The 14,378-nt window shown below is 39.3% G+C and overlaps 1 protein-coding gene across 3 annotated transcripts in view; it reads right to left on the bottom strand.

Moving 5' to 3' along the window:
• Positions 1-14,378, bottom strand: part of MAP4K3 (mitogen-activated protein kinase kinase kinase kinase 3) — a 194,672-nt gene that overhangs the window by 14,103 nt on the left and 166,191 nt on the right. The window lies entirely within an intron of this gene.

The following is a 14,378-nucleotide window of genomic DNA, read 5'->3' as shown; positions in this document are numbered from 1 at the left end:
CCATCTCCGGCAGCTAAAGGACCCGAGACCAGATGCTTGAATCTGCCGGTTGTGGATGAGAAAAGGGGGAAATGAAAAGGCCTGCCTCTGGTTAACCAGGCAACTCCGTGCACGGACCAAGGCACCGTGGACTGTTGGCTCAGACCCCGCCTCTTGAATTTGCTGCCCATCGACATCAGCCTGGCAGCTGGGTTCTGATCCAGTCGTGGAAAGAATCCAAACTTCAACCGATCTGGGAAGGACCCTATCAAGTCTTGCTGACAACTAAGACGGCAGTCCGAACGGCAGAAAGAGGCTGGACTCATTACACACGAGTGAAGGGACCGGTGCCTGAACCAGACGATAAGTATCCAGCAACTCAACCTGAATCCTGGAAAGTGACTCCTACCTCAGATCCCCTAAGGATCACCTTAAATAGGCAACAGTTGAAAGAACATACTAGGAGGGAGGAAGGGCTGGATTAAACCCTATGTTTGCATTGTGCTCTGTGTATAGCTTAATGATGAAATTGCTTATACTGATCATAATGTTCTATATTCAAGGAGTAACAGGTTCTGCTAAGCTGGTTATAAGTGTAGTCAAAGGCTTAAAGTCTCAAACTGTACAATTTGATGTCTGTCAAGTAATGAGCTGTAAAAATCTAAAACATCAGCAACAACTGAGGAAGGAATATAAGCATTTATGAAAGCAGACTGTTCAAGTAGAAAGCAAGATTGTTGGGGAGCAAACATTTGAGAGTATAACTTATGAGACACCTAACCCCTGTTATTCTTGGAACACTGCTTGGTGGACCACACAGTATGAGGGATGGGTCTTAACCCAGGTTGAAGGAAAAACCATTAAGGAAAACTTGGCTGGAATTTAACTCTCCAGTACAAATTGACCCCAAGGTCATTAGAATACTTAAGGCCAAAGACTTAAAGCAAACCACAGAAATAGAGACAGGTTATGGAAATACAAATGCCTGGGTAGAATGGGGCAAACATACCATCCAGAGTCTAAACAGAAGTAACTGTTTGCTTGTACAACCAAACAACCCACTGTTCAGATTATGCCCTTCCCCTTGGGGATGAAAAAGCATGAAAGGGAGTTTAAATGTATAACACTCCTCTTTCAAAATGCTACTCCTGGTGAAAGTTGTAGTACGTTGTCCTCCCTTTTCCCTCCAGTCCAGGAGGGAAGTGTCAAAGCCATACCAGCATCTCACCTTGGTCCCGGAAACCACTCTGCCTGTCTCTCCAGATGGGAAGAAGGGCTCCAGAATCTTGGTACCATGGCTTTGTGTACACAGGTGTGGAATGTGAGCAAGGATAGTACTGGCAACTTCTCCAGCCTAACTATACCCCGAGCAGACCTCTGGTGGTACTGTGGGGAGGGCATCCTCTGGCCAACACTACCTGAAAGGTGGGGAGGAACCTGTGCTCTGGTTCAATTGGCTATCTCATTTACCCTGGCATTTGAAAGTAATAAAGTACCAACCCAAGGCAAAGGAGAAAAGAAAAATGTACAAAGTGTACCTAGTTCCTTCAATAAAAAATGTTTGTAAATAGTATAGGGGTTCCCCAGAAAGTTCCTAAAGAGTTTAAAGCTAAAAATCAATTAGCTGCAGAATTTAAATCATCCTTATTCTGGTGGGTCACCATCAATAAAAATGTCAATCATCAGCTAAAATTTATCAACTATACCAGGAATGTCATTAAAAAATAGCAGAACAGTTAGATGCCACTAGCCGAATGGCATGGGAGAACAGAATGGCCCTAGACATAACGCTAGCTGAAAAAGGAGGCATCTGTGCTATAGTTGGGGGAAATTGTTGCACATTCATCCCCAATAATACTGCACCTAATGGAACTATCACCAAAGCCCTACAAGGCTTAACAGCCTTATTTCAAAAACTAGAAAAGAATTCTAGCATTAACAACCCACTCATAGAATGGTTGGAAAATTGGTTCGAGAAATGGAAAGGAATTGCAACATCTATTTTAATTTTCCTTGTCATTCCAGCCAAAATGTTTATAACAGATGGGTGCTACATAATCCCGTGTGCTCAAAGGCTAGTTCAAAAACCCATCAAAACCACTAGAATCAAAAATTAAAAAAAAGATCCCTATGATAAAAAATGTGAAAAAGCCCTTAGCAAATTTGAGAATCTAAAATGTGAAAACTAAAAGTGTTTAAAAAGAAAGAGGAGGGAATCTGTAAGAAAGGAATAAGTTTCGTTTTCACATAGAGACAGCATGGAATAAGGGAAATGGAGGGAAAACCAGTTTAAACAAGCCCCAGACAAAGAGAAGAGAGAATCTGCCTGATGTAAAGAGACATGAGGTAGTATCAGAGGCGGGAACTCACAGCAAAAAAAATAAAAATTTGGGGGGGGATTGGCTAATCAGTTCAAAATCTTAATAATGAGCTAGTTGGCTCTCTGGGATTGGCTGTACAAATTAAAATCTCAAAAGATGAATTAGTTAGTGTTCTCGGATAGGCTGTAACCTCTGTAGTACCCAGTCAATGGGGAAACAGGGGAGGGACTTGCGAATTAGGAGTAGGAGATTTAAACATCGCCATTCTCTTCCTCGGGCGCGCCAGCCTTCCTTCCATGTGTTTGGCTGGACGCCCTATCTTGCAAGATAGTAAATAAATTCTTTTCTCCTCCAAAAAAAAAAAAAAAAAAAAAAAAAAAAAAGTATCAGAGAGCAGTCAACGAATGCTCACACTCTGAGGGTGGGAGCACAGGTTGGCACAACCACGCTGGTTACCTACATGATCTACTAATGATGAAGAAATGCATTTCCTGACCCTGCAGTAACACTCCTAGATACAAGCCCTAGAGCACATGAGTACACACACCAGGAGGCAGATGCAAGAACGTTCACAAAAGTGTTGTTTAGAAAAACAAAAACCTGGAAGTAGCTCATATGCCTGTCAACAGTGGAACAAACAAAATTATGGCAGATCCACCCAATGGAAAATTAGACAGTAATGAAAATTAATGAACTATAGCTATATCCAGCAACCACACAAACATAGGTTGCACAAAAGCCAGATACAAATACATACTGTATGATTCCACTTATATACTGTTAAAAAAATCAGGTAAAATTAATTCTAATGTTTAGAGATGCATGCTTACATAGTAAAAACTAGAAATAAAAGGATTTTCCTTTAACTGTAAACAAATACATCAGTTTGATCAAACCTCTGCAGCAGTGGCTATTAACCATTAAAAACAACATGGTACTTTAATAGTTAAGATTGACTATCTCTTTGCATATAAGCTACCTAGGCCTTTTGCCCTTTTACCTGTTAGGCATTTTAATGCTTTTTTTTACTTCACCTCTCAATATAACTCAACTTTATTAAAAAAATAAGGTAACATTTCCTTCATTTGTCTAATTTTGCCAAAATAAACCAGGGCTACATTGGCTACGAAAGCTCAAAACATGTATGAACTGCTGAGTTGAAGAATTTTCCCCATTGTATGTATTTTTCAGAATAATCTTTAATGGCCTTGTCTTTCTATTCTTCCGATAGAAAATACCTGTTGAAATTTTTACTGCAGCCGGGTATACTTGAAACTATAAATTAGTTCAGGGAAAAGTGAAATTCATGAGGAAGTCACGATTGACATTTATTCAAATCTTTCATATTTGACAAAATTTCATTAAAAATATTGCTCATACATATATTTTATTAATTTCTTTCCTATATATTTTATATTTTTGTTGCTTGTATGAATGGGCTGTGTTTTCATTATATTTTCCAAATGGCTATTGTTAGTATTTAAGAAAGCTATTGAATTTGATCTATTTTTTAATTTGGCAACTTGTAAACTTTAAAAAAAATAGATTCTTTCATATTTTCTAGTATCCAAACATATTTTCCAAGTAAAATTATATTTGCTTTCCTAAATTTATGCTTCCAATGTTTCACTGCCCTCATCTTATTGCACTGGCCAGAACACACAAAACTATACTGAATGGAGAGGCGGGGCAAGATGGCAGAGTGGTGAGCTGTATGTTTTAGTTACTCCTCCAGGAAAGTAGGTAAAAAGCCAGGAACTGCGTGGACTGGACACCACAGAGCAATCTGTCTTTGGGCATACTTCATACAACACTCATGAAAACGTGGAACTGCTGAGATCAGCGAAATCTGTAAGTTTTTGCGGCCAGGGGACCTGCGCCCCTCCCTGCCAGGCTCAGTCCCGGGGGAGGAGGGGCTGTCAGCTCCAGGAAGGAGAAGGGAGAATTGCAGTGGCTGCTCTTATCGGAAACTCATTCTACTGATTCAAACTCCAACCATAGATAGACTGAGACCAGACACCAGAGACTCTGAGAGCAGCCAGCCCAGCAGAGAGGAGACAGGCATAGAAAAAAAACAACACGAAAAACTCCAAAATAAAAGCAGAGGATTTTTGGAGTTCTGGTGAACACAGAAAGGGGAAGGGCGGAGATCAGGCCTTGAGGCGCATATGCAAATCCCGAAGCAAGGCTGATCTCTCTGCCCTGTGCACCTTTCCTTAATGGCCCTGGTTGCTTTGTCTATTAGCATTTCAATAACCCATTAGATCTCTGAGGAGGGCCGTTTTTTTTTTTTTTTAAATCCTTTTTGCTTTTTCTAAAACAATTACTCTAAGAAGCTCAATACAGAAAGCTTCAAAGAATTGAAATTTGGGCACGTCAAGTCAAGAGCAGAACTAAGAGAGCTCTGAGACAAAAGGCAATAATCCAGTGGCTGAGAAAATTCACTAAACAACACAACTTCCCAAGAAAAGGGGGGTGTCCGCTCACAGCCACCATCCTGGTGGACAGGAAACACTCCTGCCCATCGCCAGCCCCATAGCCCAGAGCTGCCCCAGACAACCCAGTGTGACGGAAGTGCTTCAAATAACAGGCACACACCACAAAACTGGGCGTGGACATTAGCCTTCCCTGCAACCTCAGCTGAATGTCCCAGAGCTGGGAAGGGGGAGCAGTGTGAATTAACAGAGCCCCATTCAGCCATCATTTGAGCAGACTGGGAGCCTCCCAACACAGCCCAGCAGCCCAGAACTGCCCTGGGGGGACGGCACTCACCTGTGACATAGCACAGTCATCCCTCAACAGAGGACCCGGGGTGCACAGCCTGGCGAGGGGCCCACTTGCAAGTCTCAGGAGCCATACGCCAATACCAAAGACTTGTGGGTCAGTGGCAGAGACAAACTGTGGCAGGACTGAACTGAAGGATTAGACTATTGCAGTAGCTTTAAAACTCTAGGATCATCAGGGAGATTTGATTGTTAGGGCCACCCCCCCTCCCCGACTGCCCAGAAACACGCCCCACATACAGGGCAGGCAACACCAACTACACACGCAAGCTTGGTACACCAATTGGGCCCCACAAGACTCACTCCCCCACTCACCAAAAAGGCTAAGCAGGGGAGATCTGGCTTGTGGAGAACAGGTGGCTCGTGGACGCCACCTGCTGGTTAGTTAGAGAAAGTGTACTCCACGAAGCTGTAGATCTGATAAATTAGAGATAAGGACTTCAACTGGTCTACAAACCCTAAAAGAACCCTATCAAGTTCAGCAAATGCCACGAGGCCAAAAACAACAGAAAATTATAAAGCATATGAAAAAACCAGACGATATGGATAACCCAAGCCCAAGCACCCAAATCAAAAGACCAGAAGAGACACACCTAGAGCAGCTACTCAAAGAACTAAAGATGAACAATGAGACCATAGTACGGGATATGAAGGAAATCAAGAAGACCCTAGAAGAGCATAAAGAAGACATTGCAAGACTAAATAAAAAAATGGATGATCTTATGGAAATTAAAGAAACTGTTGACCAAATTAAAAAGATTCTGGACACTCATAGTACAAGACTAGAGGAAGTTGAACAACGAATCAGTGACCTGGAAGATGACAGAATGGAAAATGAAAGCATAAAAGAAAGGATGGGGAAAAAAATTGAAAAACTCGAAATGGACCTCAGGGATATGATAGATAATATGAAACGTCCGAATATAAGACTCATTGGTGTCCCAGAAGGGGAAGAAAAGGGTAAAGGTCTAGGAAGAGTATTCAAAGAAATTGTTGGGGAAAACTTCCCAAATCTTCTAAACAACATAAATACACAAATCATAAATGCTCAGCGAACTCCAAATAGAATAAATCCAAAAAAACCCACTCCGAGACATATACTGATCACACTGTCAAACATAGAAGAGAAGGAGCAAGTTCTGAAACCAGCAAGAGAAAAGCAATTCACCACATACAAAGGAAACAGCATAAGACTAAGTAGTGACTACTCAGCAGCCACCATGGAGGCAAGAAGGCAGTGGCACGATATATTTAAAATTCTGAGTGAGAGGAATTTCCAGCCAAGAATACTTTATCCAGCAAAGCTCTCCTTCAAATTTGAGGGAGAGCTTAATTTTTTCACAGACAAAGAAATGCTGAGAGAATTTGCTAACAAGAGACCTGCCCTACTGGAGATACTAAAGGGAGCCCTACAGACAGAGAAACAAAGACAGGACAGAGAGACTTGGAGAAAGGTTCAGTACTAAAGAGATTCGGGATGGGTACAATAAAGGATATTAATAGAGAGAGGGAAAAATATGGCAAACATAACCCAAAGGATAAGATGGCCGATTCAAGAAATGCCTTCACGGTTTTAACGTTGAATGTAAATGGATTAAACTCCCCAATTAAAAGATATAGATTCGCAGAATGGATCAAAAAAAATGAACCATCAATATGTTGCATACAAGAGACTCATCTTAGACACAGGGACACAAAGAAACTGAAAGTGAAAGGATGGAAAAAAATATTTCATGCAAGCTACAGCCAAAAGAAAGCAGGTGTAGCAATATTAATCTCAGATAAAATAGACTTCAAATGCAGGGATGTTTTGAGAGACAAAGAAGGCCACTACATACTAATAAAAGGGGCAATTCAGCAAGAAGAAATAACAATCGTAAATGTCTATGCACCCAATCAAGGTGCCACAAAATACATGAGAGAAACACTGGCAAAACTAAAGGAAGCAATTGATGTTTCCACAATAATTGTGGGAGACTTCAACACATCACTCTCTCCTATAGATAGATCAACCAGACAGAAGACCAATAAGGAAATTGAAAACCTAAACAATCTGATAAATGAATTAGACTTAACAGACATCTACAGGACATTACATCCCAAATCACCAGGATACACATACTTTTCTAGTGCTCACGGAACTTTCTCCAGAATAGATCATATGCTGGGACATAAAACAAGCCTCAATAAATTTAAAAAGATTGAAATTATTCAAAGCACATTCTCTGACCACAATGGAATACAATTAGAAGTCAATAACCATCAGAGACTTAGAAAATTCACAAATACCTGGAGGTTAAACAACACACTCCTAAACAATCAGTGGGTTAAAGAAGAAATAGCAAGAGAAATTGCTAAATATATAGAGACGAATGAAAATGAGAACACAACATACCAAAACCTATGGGATGCAGCAAAAGCAGTGCTAAGGGGGAAATTTATAGCACTAAACGCATATATTAAAAAGGAAGAAAGAGCCAAAATCAAAGAACTAATGGATCAACTGAAGAAGCTAGAAAATGAACAGCAAACCAATCCTAAACCAAGTACAAGAAAAGAAATAACAAGGATTAAAGCAGAAATAAATGACATAGAGAACAAAAAAACAATAGAAAGGATAAATATCACCAAAAGTTGGTTCTTTGAGAAGATCAACAAGATTGACAAGCCCCTAGCTAGACTGACAAAATCAAAAAGAGAGAAGACCCATATAAACAAAATAATGAATGAAAAAGGTGACATAACTGCAGATCCTGAAGAAATTAAAAAAATTATAAGAGGATATTATGAACAACTATATGGCAACAAACTGGATAATGTAGAAGAAATGGACAATTTCCTGGAAACATATGAACAACCTAGACTGACCAGAGAAGAAATAGAAGACCTCAACCAACCCATCACAAGCAAAGAGATCCAATCAGTCATCAAAAATCTTCCCACAAATAAATGCCCAGGGCCAGATGGCTTCACAGGGGAATTCTAACAAACTTTCCAGAAAGAACTGACACCAATCTTACTCAAACTCTTTCAAAACATTGAAAAAAATGGAACACTACCTAACTCATTTTATGAAGCTAACATCAATCTAATACCAAAACCAGGCAAAGATGCTACAAAAAAGGAAAACTACCGGCCAATCTCCCTAATGAATATAGATGCAAAAATCCTCAACAAAATACTTGCAAATCGAATCCAAAGACACATTAAAAAAATCATACACCATGACCAAGTGGGGTTCATTCCAGGCATGCAAGGATGGTTCAACATCAGAAAAACAATCAATGTATTACAACACATTAAAAACTCGAAAGGGAAAAATCAATTGATCATCTCAATAGATGCTGAAAAAGCATTTGACAAAATCCAACATCCCTTTTTGATAAAAACACTTCAAAAGGTAGGAATTGAAGGAAACTTCCTCAACATGATAAAGAGCATATATGAAAAACCCACAGCCAGCATAGTACTCAATGGTGAGAGACTGAAAGCCTTCCCTCTAAGATCAGGAACAAGACAAGGATGCCCGCTGTCACCACTGTTATTCAACATTGTGCTGGAAGTGCTAGCCAGGGCAATCCGGCAAGACAAAGAAATAAAAGGCATCCAAATTGGAAAAGAAGAAGTAAAACTGTCATTGTTTGCAGATGATATGATCTTATATCTAGAAAACCCTGAGAAATCAACGATACACCTACTAGAGCTAATAAACAAATTTAGCAAAGTAGCGGGATACAAGATTAATGCACATAAGTCAGTAATGTTTCTATATGCTAGAAATGAACAAACTGAAGAGACACTCAAGAAAAAGATACCATTTTCAATAGCAACTAAAAAAATCAAGTACCTAGGAATAAACTTAACCAAAGATGTAAAAGACCTATACAAAGAAAACTACATAACTCTACTAAAAGAAATAGAAGGGGACCTTAAAAGATGGAAAAATATTCCATGTTCATGGATAGGAAGGCTAAATGTCATTAAGACGTCAATTCTACCCAAACTCATCTACAGATTCAATGCAATCCCAATCAAAATTCCAACAACCTACTTTGCAGACTTGGAAAAGCTAGTTATCAAATTTATTTGGAAAGGGAAGATGCCTCGAATTGCTAAAGACACTCTAAAAAAGAAAAACGAAGTGGGAGGACTTACACTCCCTGACTTTGAAGCTTATTATAAAGCCACAGTTGCCAAAACAGCATGGTACTGGCACAAAGATAGACATATAGATCAATGGAATCAAATTGAGAATTCAGAGATAGACCCTCAGATCTATGGCCGACTGATCTTTGATAAGGCCCCCAAAGTCACCGAACTGAGCCATAATGGTCTTTTCAACAAATGGGGCTGGGAGAGTTGGATATCCATATCCAAAAGAATGAAAGAGGACCCCTACCTCACCCCCTACACAAAAATTAACTCAAAATGGACCAAAGATCTCAATATAAAAGAAAGTACCATAAAACTCCTAGAAGATAATGTAGGAAAACATCTTCAAGACCTTGTATTAGGAGGCCACTTCCTAGACTTTACACCCAAAGCACAAGCAACAAAAGAGAAAATAGATAAATGGGAACTCCTCAAGCTTAGAAGTTTCTGCACCTCAAAGGAATTTCTCAAAAAGGTAAAGAGGCAGCCAACTCAATGGGAAAAACTTTTTGGAAACCATGTATCTGACAAAAGACTGATATCTTGCATATACAAAGAAATCCTACAACTCAATGACAATAGTACAGACAGCCCAATTATAAAATGGGCAAAAGATATGAAAAGACAGTTCTCTGAAGAGGAAATACAAATGGCCAAGAAACACATGAAAAAATGTTCAGCTTCACTAGCTATTAGAGAGATGCAAATTAAGACCACAATGAGATACCATCTAACACCGGTTAGAATGGCTGCCATTAAACAAACAGGAAACTACAAATGCTGGAGCGGATGTGGAGAAATTGGAACTCTTATTCATTGTTGGTGGGACTGTATAATGGTTCAGCCACTCTGGAAGTCAGTCTGGCAGTTCCTTAGAAAACTAGATATAGAGCTACCATTCGATCCAGCGATTGCACTTCTCAGTATATACCCGGAAGATCGGAAAGCAGTGACACGAACAGATATCTGCACGCCAATGTTCATAGCAGCATTATTCACAATTGCCAAGAGATGGAAACAACCCAAATGTCCTTCAACAGATGAGTGGATAAATAAAATGTGGTATATACACACGATGGAATACTACGCGGCAGTAAGAAGGAACGATCTGGTGAAACATATGACAACATGGATGAACCTTGAAGACATAATGCTGAGCGAAATAAGCCAGGCACAAAAAGAGAAATATTATATGCTACCACTAATGTGAACTTTGAAAAATGTAAAACAAATGGTTTATAATGTAGAATGTAGGGGAACTAGCAGTAGAGAGAAATTAAGGAAGGGGGAACAATAATCCAAGAAGAACAGATAAGCTATTTAACGTTCTGGGGATGCCCAGAAATGACTATGGTCTGTTAATTTCTGATGGATGTAGTAGGAACAAGTTCACTGAAATGTTGCTATATTATGTAACTTTCTTGGGGTAAAGTAGGAACATGTTGGAAGTTAAGCAGTTATCTTAGGTTAGTTGTCTTTTTCTTACTCCCTTGCTATGGTCTCTTTGAAATGTTCTTTTATTGTATGTTTGTTTTCTTTTTAACTTTTTTTTTCATACAGTTGATTTGAAAAAAGAAGGGAAAGTTAAAAAAAAAAAAAAAGAAAAAAGAAAAAAGACAAACGAGGAAAAAAAAAAAAAAAGATGTAGTGCCCCCTTGAGGAGCCTGTGGAGAATGCAGGGGTATTCGCCTACCCCACCTCCATGGTTGCTAACATGACCACAGACATAGGGGACTGGTGGTTTGATGGGTTGAGCCCTCTACCATAAGTTTTACCCTTGGGAAGACGGTTGCTGCAAAGGAGAGGCGAGGCCTCCCTGTATTTGTGCCTAAGAGTCTCCTCCTGAATGCCTCTTTGTTGCTCAGATGTGGCCCTCTCTCTCTGGCTAAGCCAACTTGAAAGGTGAAATCACTGCCCTCCCCCCTACGTGGGATCAGACACCCAGGGAAGTGAATCTCCCTGGCAACGTGGAATATGACTCCCGGGGAGGAATGTAGACCCGGCATCGTGGGATGGAGAACATCTTCTTGACCAAAAGGGGGATGTGAAAGGAAATGAAATAAGCTTCAGTGGCAGAGAGATTCCAAAACGAGCCGAGAGATCACTCTGGTGGGCACTCTTACGCACACTTTAGACAACCTTTTTTAGGTTCTAAAGAATTGGGGTAGCTGGTGGTGGATACCTGAAACTATTAAACTACAACCCAGAACCCATGAATCTCGAAGACAGTTGTATAAAAATGTAGCTTATGAGGGGTGACAGTGGGATTGGGAATGCCATAAGGACCAAACTCCACTTTGTCTAGTTTATGGATGGATGTGTAGAAATTAGGGGAAGCAAACAAACAGACAAAGGTACCTAGTGTTCTTTTCTACTTCAATTGCTCTTTTTCACTCTAATTATTATTCTTGTTATTTTTGTGTGTGTGCTAATGAAGGTGTCAGGGATTGATTTAGGTGATGAATGTACAACTATGTAATGGTATTGTAAACAATCGAAAGTACAATTTGTTTTGTATGACTGCGTGGTATGTGAATATATCTCAATAAAATGATGATTAAAAAAAAAAACAAAAAAACAAAAAAAAACTATACTGAATGGTGGTAGGGGCTGGCACCTCTCTTTTGCTCTCGATTTTAACTTCTAGTTTTTTTTTTTTCCTTGAAAAAAGAATGGATGTTGGGTTTGGACTTAAATAGATTCTTTCTGTATTTATATATAACATACCGGGTAGATCAACAGACAATTTAAACCACCAAAATGGAATTCCTTTTATTTTTGAGTCCTCCTTGGAATAAACGCTTCCTACTTGTGCTGAATAATCCTCCTACTATTGCTAACTCTCTTTTACTGCTAGCGTAGGTTTTCTTGACTTCCATTCACTTTCATATAATGTTCAGTTTCAGTACACTAAGCACTGATGTCCTTAAATTAAATAATCTTTTGCATGCCAAATTCAATTTTTCATACAATGATTTCCAGCTTAAATGTCCACTGAAGTGGACAACTCGTAGACCACCTTCCACTCCTGCCGAAGACCCCTGAGCACTGGGGACTGAGACAGTGCTTATTTTTCTGCCCATCCAAATTCCTCTCCAACCAAAGCAGTCTTTGGTTGGACATAAAACTCAGTATGCATCACATACTATACTATAGTGATTATACATGTATCCATGTTCTTATATATTCTGCTTTGTAACAGGCTGGTAAATAAATAATGACAATATCTAGTACAATATACTTGTAGCATTTTGTTCTTACATTTTTATGCCGTGGCTTTTATTGCATGTTTGTGTGACTCGAATATAACATTATATATTTATTTTATTTCAATCCAGGATTTGTTTTTATCCACTGATTTGGTATTTGCCCTCCTCCTACTGGAAATGTCATTAACACTATTCTTGCTTTCCCATTCTCTGTTTATAGACATCAGGGTCTCTCAGACTCAGCACTATTAACATACAGCACAGGAGACTGTCCTGAGCTGTAGCATGTTTAGCAGCATCCCTGGCTTCTACCCACCAGCAGGACCTGCTGCCCAGTTGTGACAACCAGAAAGGGCCTCAGACATTGCCAGATGTTCTCTGGTGGGCAAAGTCACCTGCCACTGAGAACTAATGAAGTACAAATCACACTAATGTACATATTATGATATATATATATATAAGGCTCAAAAAGCTTCAAATGTCTTAACCACTAAAAATATTAATTGCTAAACACACCATATGCAATATAACATAATTAGAAACAGAAGGTTTTTACCTAATACAACACTTTCTAAAGAAAAAAGGTAAAATGGGGTTACCATAGCCACTGGTTTTCAAGTGTGAGAAGATGCACTGTGTTCCCCATGGCTGGAACGGGAAGCTGTGCCTGCTTCTGGGGTTCCTGTTCGCCTTCCTTCCCCATGGCTACTGGACTGCCTCTACCTCAAGGGGCCAGACACTTTTTCGTCAATACTCACTCTCCAAACCTCATCTCCAGGAGCTTTCCCATTACCTGGGGCATACACTTTGCATACCATCTGTCACGTTTTTAATAAGGTAATAAAACTTAAATAATCATCTTTGAAATGTGGTAAGAGCAATAAAGCAAAAAGAAAACAATGCCTCTGTTTCTTTCCTATTTTTTTGGTCAGCAAATGGAAAAACCAACAGATTTTCAGAACATATTTAGTTTTCAATACAAGTTAAGCATTGTGTATAAGTCACAAAAAGAAAGGGATTCCCTCCTACTAGTTTTAAATCCAGTTACAATTGTGATCGTCCTTGAGAGCAGGGACTATCTCAGAGACTATTCGTATGTCTCCAGTAAACAGCACTGTGCCTGGTTTGTAATAAGTACACAAATGCTTGCTATGGAGATACTTAATTTCTAACTTGTATTTATGATGAAAATGCAGTTTAATGAAGCAAAAAAATATGTCAGAAAAATCATTAACAGAGTAAGAAAGCATAAGAATGTTTCAAAATACATCTGATGAAGAGTTAATAGTACAGGAACATCATAAATGCTACTAACAATGCCAAATAGATCAGAAACAAAATACATATGGAAGCCTTGAAGCAGAGAGGCAGAGAGGAGAATGGGGTTAAGGTTAAAGGAAGCAGGTAAGGGCCTATACCTGAGAGGGTCAAGAGGGACATGTGGAAGAACTACACTGTAAGTCTAATATCTCAGAATCTCGGTGACAGGCGTCATTAGTCAGAGCCAGGCCAGGCCTGGCTCCCTGCAGGTGCTCTTGGGACCAAATGCCACCTACCCGGATAAGTCAAGCCATAGACGGGTAATTTTTAAGCTTCCCATTTTTTCAAAATATTATTTTCCCTCTTGCATGTTTTTGATATTTAAACTTCCTTTAATAGAGAATGACATATTAGGATAAATTGTTTAACATATCAGAAAATACATAAAATTCACTCATATTAAAGTTTAGTCTATCAGTATGTATGAATAACTGATATGATGAAAGTGGTTTTCATCTTGATAGAAGTTAGGAATGAAAGGAATATGAAGAACCTAAATGAAAAGGAAGGAAGAACATAGTCAGGGAAAGAAGGGGCTGTGGAAAAACCACACTGCATAGGCTTTTCTACTACATCTAGGATAAGGTGTACTTTTGTCAGATAGGCAAGAACAC

The sequence above is a fragment of the Choloepus didactylus genome, chromosome 17 (genome assembly GCF_015220235.1).
Source record: "Choloepus didactylus isolate mChoDid1 chromosome 17, mChoDid1.pri, whole genome shotgun sequence".
In the NCBI taxonomy this organism is placed as follows: Eukaryota; Metazoa; Chordata; class Mammalia; order Pilosa; family Megalonychidae; genus Choloepus; species Choloepus didactylus.
Note: the sequence above shows the minus strand (reverse complement) of the source record. Positions and strands in the feature narration are given on the sequence as shown.